This window comes from Leptodactylus fuscus, chromosome 2, assembly GCF_031893055.1.
Source record: "Leptodactylus fuscus isolate aLepFus1 chromosome 2, aLepFus1.hap2, whole genome shotgun sequence".
In the NCBI taxonomy this organism is placed as follows: domain Eukaryota; kingdom Metazoa; phylum Chordata; class Amphibia; order Anura; family Leptodactylidae; genus Leptodactylus; species Leptodactylus fuscus.
In genome coordinates this window covers 285,566,497-285,579,317 of record NC_134266.1, presented here as the reverse complement: position 1 = coordinate 285,579,317, position 12,821 = coordinate 285,566,497, and positions in this window count along the sequence as shown.

Below are 12,821 nucleotides of genomic sequence, written 5' to 3'. Positions count from 1 at the left end.
ATACATCCTCTAACCCTGCTCACATCCGATACATCATCTAACCCTGCTCATATCTGATACATCCTATAACCCTGCTCACATCTGATACATCCTCTAACCCTGCTCATATCTGATACATCCTCTAACCCTGCTCACGTCTGATACATCCTCTAACCCTGCTCACGTCTGATACATCCACTAACCCTGCTCATGTCTGATACATCCTCTAACCCTGCTCACGTCTGATACATCCTCTAACCCTGCTCACGTCTGATACATCCTCTAACCCTGCTCACGTCTGATACATCCTCTAACCCTGCTCATATCTGATACATCCTCTAACCCTGCTCACGTCTGATACATCCTCTAACCCTGCTCACATCTGATACAGCCTCTAACCCTGCTCATATCTGATACATCCTCTAACCCTGCTCACATCTGATACATCCTCTAACCCTGCTCATATCTGATACAGCCTCTAACCCTGCTCATATCTGATACAGCCTCTAACCCTGCTCATATCTGATACATCCTCTAACCCTGCTCACATCTGATACATCCTCTAACCCTGCTCATGTCTGATACATCCTCTAACCCTGCTCACGTCTGATACATCCTTTAACCCTGCTCACATCCGATACATCATCTAACCCTGCTCATATCTGATACATCCTATAACTCTGCTCACATCTGATACATCCTCTAACCCTGCTCATATCTGATACATCCTCTAACCCTGCTCACGTCTGATACATCCTCTAACCCTGCTCACGTCTGATACATCCTCTAACCCTGCTCACGTCTGATACATCCACTAACCCTGCTCATGTCTGATACATCCTCTAACCCTGCTCACGTCTGATACATCCTCTAACCCTGCTCATATCTGATTCATCCTCTAACCCTGCTCACATCTGATACATCCTCTAACCCTGCTCACATCTGATACATCCACTAACCCTGCTCACATCTGATACATCCACTAACCCTGCTCACGTCTGATACATCCTCTAACCCTGCTCACGTCTGATATATCCTCAAACCCTGCTCACATCTGATACATCCTCTAACCCTGCTCATATCTGATACATCCTCTAACCCTGCTCACATATGATACATCCACTAACCCTGCTCATATCTGATACATCCTCTAACCCTGCTCACATCTGATACATCCCCTAACCCTGCTCATATCTGATACATCCACTAACCCTGCTCACGTCTGATACATCCTCTAACCCTGCTCACGTCTGATACATCCTCTAACCCTGCTCATATCTGATACAGCCTCTAACCCTGCTCACATCTGATACATCCCCTAACCCTGCTTATGTCTGATACATCCTCTAACCCTGCTCACATCTGATACATCCTCTAACCCTGCTCACGTCTGATACATCCTCTAACCCTGCTCATATCTGATACAGCCTCTAACCCTGCTCATATCTGATACAGCCTCTAACCCTGCTCATATCTGATACATCCAAAAACCCTGCTCATGTTTGATACATCCACTAACCCTGCTCACGTCTGATACATCCTCTAACCCTGCTCACGTCTGATACATCCTCTAACCCTTCTCATCTCTGATACATCCTCTAACCCTGCTCACGTCTGATACATCCTCTAACCCTGCTCACGTCTGATACATCCTCTAACCCTGCTCACGTCTGATACATTCTCTAACCCTGCTCATGTCTGATACATCCTCTAACCCTGCTCATATCTGATACATCCACTAACCCTGCTCATGTTTGATACATCCACTAACCCTGCTCACGTCTGATACATCCTCTAACCCTGCTCACGTCTGATACATCCTCTAACCCTGCTCATGTCTGATACAGCCTCTAACCCTGCTCACATCTGATACATCCTCTAACCCTGCTTATGTCTGATACATCCTCTAACCCTGCTCACATCTGATACATCCTCTAACCCTGCTCACGTCTGATACATCCTCTAACCCTGCTCATATCTGATACAGCCTCTAACCCTGCTCATATCTGATACAGCCTCTAACCCTGCTCATATCTGATACAGCCTCTAACCCTGCTCATATCTGATACATCCACTAACCCTGCTCATGTCTGATACATCCTCTAACCCTGCTCACGTCTGATACATCCTCTAACCCTGCTCACATCCGATACATCCTCTAACCCTGCTCATATATGATACATCCTATAACCCTGCTCACATCTGATACATCCTCTAACCCTGCTCATATCTGATACATCCTCTAACCCTGCTCACGTCTGATACATCCGCTAACCCTGCTCACATCTGATACATCCACTAACCCTGCTCACGTCTGATACATCCTCTAACCCTGCTCATATCTGATACATCCTCTAACCCTGCTCACGTCTGATACATCCTCTAACCCTGCTCACATCTGATACATCCACTAACCCTGCTCACGTCTGATACATCCTCTAACCCTGCTCACGTCTGATACATCCACTAACCCTGCTCACGTCTGATACATCCTCTAACCCTGCTCACATCTGATACCTCCTCTAACCCTGCTCACGTCTGATACATCCACTAACCCTGCTCACGTCTGATACATCCTCTAACCCTGCTTACAGTCCTATGAAAAAGTTTGGGCACCCCTATTAATCTTAATCATTTTTAGTTCTAAATATTTTGGTATTTGCAACAGCCATTTCAGTTTGATATATCTAATAACTGATGGACACAGTAATATTTCAGGATTGAAATGAGGTTTATTGTACTTACAGAAAATGTGCAATATGCATTAAACCAAAATTTGACCGGTGCAAAAGTATGGGCACCTCAACAGAAAAGTGACATTAATATTTAGTAGATCCTCCTTTTGCAAAGATAACAGCCTCTAGTCGCTTCCTGTAGCTTTTAATCAGTTCCTGGATCCTGGATAAAGGTATTTTGGACAAATAATTCAAGTTCAGTTAAGTTAGATGGTCGCCGAGCATGGACAGCCCGCTTCAAATCATCCCACAGATGTTCAATGATATTCAGGTCTGGGGACTGGGATGGCCATTCCAGAACATTGTAATTGTTCCTCTGCATGAATGCCTGAGGATTTGGAGCAGTGTTTTGGATCATTGGCTTGCTGAAATATCCATCCCCGGCGTAACTTCAACTTCGTCACTGATTCTTGAACATTATTCTCAAGAATCTGCTGATACTGAGTGGAATCCATGCGACCCTCAACTTTAACAAGATTCCCGATGCCGGCATTGGCCACACAGCCCCAAAGCATGATGGAACCTCCACCAAATTTTACAGTGGGTAGCATGTGTTTTTCTTGGAATGCTGTTTCTTTTTGGACGCCATGCATAACGCCTTTTTTTTATAACCAAACAACTCAATTTTTGTTTCCAAAATGAAGCTGCCTTGTCCAAATGTGCTTTTTCATACCTCAGGCAACTCTATTTGTGGCGTACGTGCAGAAACGGCTTCTTTCTCATCACTCTCCCATACAGCTTCTATTTGTGCAAAGTGCGCTGTATAGTTGACCGATGCACAGTGACACCATCTGCAGCAAGATGATGCTGCAGCTCTTTGGAGGTGTCTGTGGATTCTCCTTGACTGTTCTCACCATTCTTCTTCTCTGCCTTTCTGATATTTTTCTTGGCCTGCCACTTCTGGGCTTAACAAGAACTGTCCCTGTGGTCTTCCATTTCCTTACTATGTTCCTCACAGTGGAAACTGACAGGTTAAATCTCTGAGACAGCTTTTTGTATCCTTCCGCTGAACAACTATGTTGAACAATCTTTGTTTTCAGATCATTTGAGAGTTGTTTTGAGTAGCCCATGATGCCACTCTTCAGAGGAGATTCAAATAGTAGAACAACTTGCAATTGGCCACCTTAAATACCTTTTCTTATGATTGGATACATCTGGCTATGAAGTTCAAAGCTCACTGAGGTTACAAAACCAATTTTGTGCTTCAGTAAGTCAGTAAAAAGTAGTTAGGGGAATTCAAATCAATAAAATGATAAGGGTGCCCATACTTTTGCACCGGTCAAATTTTGGTTTAATGCATATTGCGCATTTTCTGTTAGTACAATAAACCTCATTTCAATCCTGAAATATTACTGTGTCCATCAGTTATTAGATATATCAAACTGAAATGGCTGTTGCAAACACCAAAATATTTAGAACTAAAAATGATTAAGATTAATAGGGGTGCCCAAACTTTTTCATAGGACTGTATGTCTGATACATCCTCTAACCCTGCTCATGTCTGATACATCCACTAACCCTGCTCACGTCTGATACATCCTCTAACCCTGCTCACGTCTGATACATCCTCTAACCCTGCTCATATCTGATACAGCCTCTAACCCTGCTCATATCTGATACATCCTCTAACCCTGCTCACATCTGATACATCCTCTAACCCTGCTCACGTCTGATACATCCTCTAACCCTGCTCATATCTGATACAGCCTCTAACCCTGCTCATATCTGATACAGCCTCTAACCCTGCTCATATCTGATACATCCTCTAACCCTGCTCACATCTGATACATCCTCTAACCCTGCTCATGTCTGATACATCCTCTAACCCTGCTCACGTCTGATACATCCTCTAACCCTGCTCACATCCGATACATCATCTAACCCTGCTCATATCTGATACATCCTATAACCCTGCTCACATCTGATACATCCTCTAACCCTGCTCATATCTGATACATCCTCTAACCCTGCTCACGTCTGATACATCCTCTAACCCTGCTCACGTCTGATACATCCTCTAACCCTGCTCACGTCTGATACATCCACTAACCCTGCTCATGTCTGATACATCCTCTAACCCTGCTCACGTCTGATACATCCTCTAACCCTGCTCACGTCTGATACATCCTCTAACCCTGCTCACGTCTGATACATCCTCTAACCCTGCTCACGTCTGATACATCCTCTAAACCTGCTCACGTCTGATACATCCACTAACCCTGCTCATGTCTGATACAGCCTCTAACCCTGCTCATATCTGATACATCCTCTAACCCTGCTCACATCTGATACATCCTCTAACCCTGCTCACGTCTGATACATCCTCTAACCCTGCTCATATCTGATACAGCCTCTAACCCTGCTCATATCTGATACAGCCTCTAACCCTGCTCATATCTGATACATCCTCTAACCCTGCTCACATCTGATACATCCTCTAACCCTGCTCATGTCTGATACATCCTCTAACCCTGCTCACGTCTGATACATCCTCTAACCCTGCTCACATCCGATACATCATCTAACCCTGCTCATATCTGATACATCCTATAACCCTGCTCACATCTGATACATCCTCTAACCCTGCTCATATCTGATACATCCTCTAACCCTGCTCACGTCTGATACATCCTCTAACCCTGCTCACGTCTGATACATCCTCTAACCCTGCTCACGTCTGATACATCCACTAACCCTGCTCATGTCTGATACATCCTCTAACCCTGCTCACGTCTGATACATCCTCTAACCCTGCTCACGTCTGATACATCCTCTAACCCTGCTCACGTCTGATACATCCTCTAACCCTGCTCATATCTGATACATCCTCTAACCCTGCTTACGTCTGATACATCCTCTAACCCTGCTCACATCTGATACAGCCTCTAACCCTGCTCATATCTGATACAGCCTCTAACCCTGCTCATATCTGATACATCCTCTAACCCTGCTCACATCTGATACATCCTCTAACCCTGCTCATGTCTGATACATCCTCTAAGCCTGCTCACGTCTGATACATCCTCTAACCCTGCTCACATCCGATACATCATCTAACCCTGCTCATATCTGATACATCCTATAACCCTGCTCACATCTGATACATCCTCTAACCCTGCTCATATCTGATACATCCTCTAACCCTGCTCACGTCTGATACATCCTCTAACCCTGCTCACGTCTGATACATCCTCTAACCCTGCTCACGTCTGATACATCCACTAACCCTGCTCATGTCTGATACATCCTCTAACCCTGCTCACGTCTGATACATCCTCTAACCCTGCTCACGTCTGATACATCCTCTAACCCTGCTCACGTCTGATACATCCTCTAACCCTGCTCATATCTGATACATCCTCTAACCCTGCTCACGTCTGATACATCCTCTAACCCTGCTCACATCTGATACAGCCTCTAACCCTGCTCATATCTGATTCATCCTCTAACCCTGCTCACATCTGATACATCCTCTAACCCTGCTCATATCTGATACAGCCTCTAACCCTGCTCATATCTGATACAGCCTCTAACCCTGCTCATATCTGATACATCCTCTAACTCTGCTCACATCTGATACATCCTCTAACCCTGCTCATGTCTGATACATCCTCTAACCCTGCTCACGTCTGATACATCCTCTAACCCTGCTCACATCTGATACATCATCTAACCCTGCTCATATCTGATACATCCTATAACCCTGCTCACATCTGATACATCCTCTAACCCTGCTCATATCTGATACATCCTCTAACCCTGCTCACGTCTGATACATCCTCTAACCCTGCTCACGTCTGATACATCCTCTAACCCTGCTCACGTCTGATACATCCACTAACCCTGCTCACGTCTGATACATCCTCTAACCCTGCTCACGTCTGATACATCCTCTAACCCTGCTCACGTCTGATACATCCTCTAACCCTGCTCACGTCTGATACATCCTCTAACCCTGCTCATATCTGATACATCCTCTAACCCTGCTCACGTCTGATACATCCTCTAACCCTGCTCACATCTGATACATCCACTAACCCTGCTCACGTCTGATACATCCTCTAACCCTGCTCATATCTGATACATCCTCTAACCCTGCTCACGTCTGATACATCCTCTAACCCTGCTCATATCTGATACATCCTCTAACCCTGCTCACGTCTGATACATCCTCTAACCCTGCTCACGTCTGATACATCCTCTAACCCTGCTCACATCTGATACATCCTCTAACCCTGCTCATATCTGATACATCCTCTAACCCTGCTCACGTCTGATACATCCTCTAACCCTGCTCACATCTGATACATCCTCTAACCCTGCTCACGTCTGATACATCCTCTAACCCTGCTCATATCTGATACATCCTCTAACCCTGCTCACGTCTGATACATCCTCTAACCCTGCTCATATCTGATACATCCTCTAACCCTGCTCACGTCTGATACATCCTCTAACCCTGCTCACGTCTGATACATCCTCTAACCCTGCTCACGTCTGATACATCCTCTAACCCTGCTCACGTCTGATACATCCTCTAACCCTGCTCACGTCTGATACATCCTCTAACCCTGCTCATATCTGATACATCCTCTAACCCTGCTCACGTCTGATACATCCACTAACCCTGCTCACATCTGATACATCCTCTAACCCTGCTCACGTCTGATACATCCACTAACCCTGCTCATATCTGATACATCCACTAACCCTGCTCATATCTGATACATCCTCTAACCCTGCTCACATCTGATACATCCTCTAACCCTGCTCACGTCTGATACATCCTCTAACCCTGCTCACATCTGATACATCCTCTAACCCTGCTCACATCTGATACATCCTCTAACCCTGCTCATATCTGATACATCCTCTAACCCTGCTCATATATGATACATCCTCTAACCCTGCTCATATCTGATACATCCTCTAACCCTGCTCACGTCTGATACATCCTCTAACCCTGCTCACATCTGATACATCCTCTAACCCTGCTCACGTCTGATACATCCTCTAACCCTGCTCATATCTGATACATCCTCTAACCCTGCTCACGTCTGATACATCCTCTAACCCTGCTCATATCTGATACATCCTCTAACCCTGCTCACGTCTGATACATCCTCTAACCCTGCTCACGTCTGATACATCCTCTAACCCTGCTCACGTCTGATACATCCTCTAACCCTGCTCACGTCTGATACATCCTCTAACCCTGCTCACGTCTGATACATCCTCTAACCCTGCTCATATCTGATACATCCTCTAACCCTGCTCACGTCTGATACATCCACTAACCCTGCTCACATCTGATACATCCTCTAACCCTGCTCACGTCTGATACATCCACTAACCCTGCTCATATCTGATACATCCACTAACCCTGCTCATATCTGATACATCCTCTAACCCTGCTCACATCTGATACATCCTCTAACCCTGCTCACGTCTGATACATCCTCTAACCCTGCTCACATCTGATACATCCTCTAACCCTGCTCACATCTGATACATCCTCTAACCCTGCTCATATCTGATACATCCTCTAACCCTGCTCATATATGATACATCCTCTAACCCTGCTCATATCTGATACATCCTCTAACCCTGCTCATATATGATACATCCTCTAACCCTGCTCATATCTGATACAGCCTCTAACCCTGCTCACGTCTGATACATCCTCTAACCCTGCTCATATATGATACATCCTCTAACCCTGCTCATATCTGATACATCCTCTAACCCTGCTCATATATGATACATCCTCTAACCCTGCTCATATCTGATACATCCTCTAACCCTGCTCATATCTGATACATCCTCTAACCCTGCTCATATATGATACATCCTCTAACCCTGCTCATATCTGATACATCCTCTAACCCTGCTCATATCTGATACATCCTATAACCCTGCTCATATATGATACATCCTCTAACTGAAATTTCCCCATTGTGGAACTATTAAAGGATTATCTTAACTCTGTTCACGTCTGATATATCCTCTGACCGGTCAGCTACTGTACCACATGGCTGGACCTGACGGTGAGAGGCGCTATAGACTGTAGACAGAGCGCTATTTACTGGCCAGCTCCCCTAACACATAACCAGACCATGAGGATGAACAATAGAGAGACTAATAATTGTCACAGTCCTTCCACTATTCATCAAATGTTCCTATTCATACTGTGCTTCTTCCTAAGAACTGCATGCAAATTATCTTATTGTAAAAATACTACTACTACTACTACTACTACTCTACTGTTACTATTACTCTATTACTACTACTACTACTTTACTACTACTCCATTAATACTCTACTACCACTGCTACTACTACTAATCTACTATTACTACTACTCTACTACTTCTACTACTACTACTACTTCTATTACTACTCTGCTGCTACTACTACTCTCAACCTCCTGTCCAGCTGCTCCTCCCATCCTCCAGCAGGGTAATGTGCACTTGCCACATGGGCTATTTTCCTGTTAATTGTAATCTTTAGCATCCAAAGTCATTTGGCCTATGTAAGATCAACTCAGCAGTGAAAGAAGCAAGGTATCTGCAGCACAGAGTATTTCAGGAGAGGAGTATGCTGATCTTTGGGGTCAGTGTGGTGGCCATTCATGAGATGATAGTGAGGGCAGGGCAGTAGATGACAAGGTTTTTCTCTGGCATAACTTTACTGGCCCCAGTGGTTAAATCTAGAAACGGGCCCTGAAGTCAGGGGGCCACAGATTATCCTTTCCACACTGGGGATGGATCATTTTCTATGGTCTCCTTTCTGCACCGGAGTGAAACATTTTATGATACACAGCCTTCCACTGTCAGAAAGGAGAACATTAAGGGGGCATTCACACGGAGTAACACCGGGCGTGTATTACAGCCGTACACGCCGGCGTTACGGCAGGCTGCCGAACACTTCCCATTCACTTCAATGGGAGTGCTTGTAAACGCCGCTGTTACGAGCGCTCCCATTGAAGTGAATGGGGAAGTGTTTGGCAATCTGCCGTAACACCGGGCGTGTACAGCTGTGATACACGCCCGGCGTTACTCTGTGTGAATTCCCCCTAACCCTTTATTAGCAGTTGTTCAGCAGCATATAGTGAAGGAGGGGGAGGAGGGCATTCTGTGGGGGAGGCTGTGGCACAATTACTATGTGGGGGGCACTGATGGGGGATGGGGATGTCTTGTGAGCACGGACATGTTTTGGTCAGAAGTCATCATGGTGGTCTGGGCCAAATACTGAAGGAAAGGGAAGTAACTGCTGCTAAGATGTACGGATGGGATGGGGCTGAGAAGTAATACGGGGCTGAGCTGATCTTCTGCACCAGGTCTTGTGAGCCTTTAGTTTTGCCGTTGGGCTGTATCATGATATGAGGAGGGCTATGGAGACATTAGATATTATCCTGTCCTGCAGGAGAGGACACTTGTGCTCCATGAGGATAATTCTACAGCTCGCTGTTCCATCATATAGGACCAGTATAAGTCTGTGTCTCCCACTGGTGACCATTAGAGCGGCCGCTGTTACTTCCCTTTGTCTCCTGAGGCTGCCATGACGTGGATCAGGTGATGTGACCATTAAAGCGGCCGCCATGACGTGGATCAGGTGATGTGACCGTTAGAGCGGCTGCCATGATGTGGATCAGGTGATGTCACCATTAGAGCGGCTGCCATGATGTAGATCAGGTGATGTCACCATTAGAGCGGCTGCCATGACTTGGATCAGGTGATGTGACCATTCCGGTGGCCGCTGTTACTTCCCTTTGTCTCCTGCCGGCTGCCATGATGTGGATCATGTGATGTGACCATTCCGGTGGCCGCTGTTACTTCCCTTTGTCTCCTGCCGGCTGCCATGATGTGGATCAGGTGATGTGACCATTCCAGTGGCCGCTGTTACTTTCCTTTGTCTCCTGCCGGCTGCCATGATGTGGATCAGGTGATGTGACCCTTAGAGCGGCCGCTGTTACTTTCCTTTGTCTCCTGCCGGCTGCCATGATGTGGATCAGGTGATGTGACCCTTAGAGCGGCCGCTGTTACTTCCCTTTGTCTCCTGCCGGCTGCCATGACGTGGATCAGGTGATGTGACCCTTAGAGTGGCTGCTGTTACTTCCCTTTGTCTCCTGCCGACTGCCATGATGTGGATCAGGTGATGTGACCATTAGAGAGGCCGCTGTTACTTCCCTTTGTCTCCTGCCAGCCGCCATGATGTGGATCAGGTGATGTGACCATTCCGGAGGCCACTGTTACTTCCCTTTGTCTCCTGCCGGCTGCCATGATGTGGATCAGGTGATGTGACCATTAGAGTGGCTGCTGTTACTTCCCTTTGTCTCCTGCCGGCTGCCATGACGTAGATCAGGTGATGTGACCATTAGAGTGGCCGCTGTTACTTCCCTTTGTCTCCTGCCGGCTGCCATGACATGGATCAGGTGATGTGACCATTAGAGAGGCCGCTGTTACTTCCCTTTGTCTCCTGCCGGCTGCCATGACGTGGATCAGGTGATGTGACCATTCCGGTGGCCGCTGTTACTTCCCTTTGTCTCCTGCCGGCTGCCATGACGTGGATCAGGTGACGTGACCATTAGAGAGGCCGCTGTTACTTCCCTTTGTCTCCTGCCGGCTGCCATGATGTGGATCAGGTAATGTGACCATTTCGATGGCTGCTGTTACTTCCCTTTTGTCTCCTGCCGGCTGCCATGATGTGGATCAGGTGATGTGACCATTCCGGTGGCCGCTGTTACTTCCCTTTGTCTCCTGCCGGCTGCCATGACGTGGATCAGGTGATGTAACCATTAGAGAGGCCGCTGTTACTTCCCTTTGTCTCCTGCCGGCTGCCATGACGTGGATCAGGTGTGTGACCATTCCGGTGGCCGCTGTTACATCCCTTTGTCTCCTGCCGGCTGCCATGACGTGGATCAGGTGATGTGACCATTAGAGAGGCCGCTGTTACTTCCCTTTGTCTCCTGCCGGCTGCCATGACGTGGATCAGGTGATGTGACCATTCCGGTGGCCGCTGTTACTTCCCTTTGTCTCCTGCCGGCTGCCATGACGTGGATCAGGTGATGTGACCATTCGAGTGGCCGCTGTTACTTCCCTTTGTCTCCTGTGGCTGCCATGACGTGGATCAGGTGATGTGACCATTCCGGCGCCTGCTGTTACTTCCCTATGTCTCCTGTGGCTGCCATGATGTGGATCAGGTGATGTGACCATTAGAGCGGCCGCTGTCACTTCCCTTTGTCTCCTGCCGGCCGCCATGACGTGGATCAGGTGATGTGACCATTCCAGCGGCCGCTGTTACTTCCCTTTGTCTCCTGACGGCTGCCATGACGTGGATCAGGTGATGTGACCATTAGAGCGGCCGCTGTTACTTCCCTTTGTCTCCTGCGGCTGCCATGATGTGGATCAGGTGATGTGACCATTAGAGCAGCCGCTGTTACTTCCCTTTGTCTCCTGCCGGCCGCCATGACGTGGATCAGGTGACGTGACCATTAATGGCGACTATAAACAATGTATTTCCGGCATTTCCTCTTTTGCCTTTACTGATGCAGATCTTCCCTCTTGGCCTCCGATGTGAAAAGCCATAAAAGTATTAAGTGAAGCCGCCAGTTATTGGATATTCTGATGGTGCCAGGAAATCTCCATGTTCTCAAACAACCCGAGATAAACATCTGCTCTTGTGGCCGGAGACAGATAGAAGCACAAAGAAAGGAAGAGTCCATTGAGGGGAACAATAGGAGAAACCTCAGACATTGAGAAGTCTTTCAAAAAAATGATCCCAGGTCCAGTCCTGAGGAGGACATGAGGGTGGTGGAGACTTCTGTCAGGACATCAGGGTGGTAGAGACTTCTGTCAGGACATCAGGGTGGTGGAGACCTCTGTCAGGACATGAGAGTGGTGGAGACTTCTGTCAGGACAACAGGGTGGTAGAGACCTCTGTCAGGACATCGGGGTGGTGGAGACTTCTGTTAGGACATCAAGATGGTGGAAACTACTGTCAAGACATAAGGGTGGCGGAGACTTGTGTCAGGACATCAGGGTGATGGAGACTTCTGTCATGACACGAGGATGATGGAGACTTCACTCAAGACATCAAGGTGGGGAGA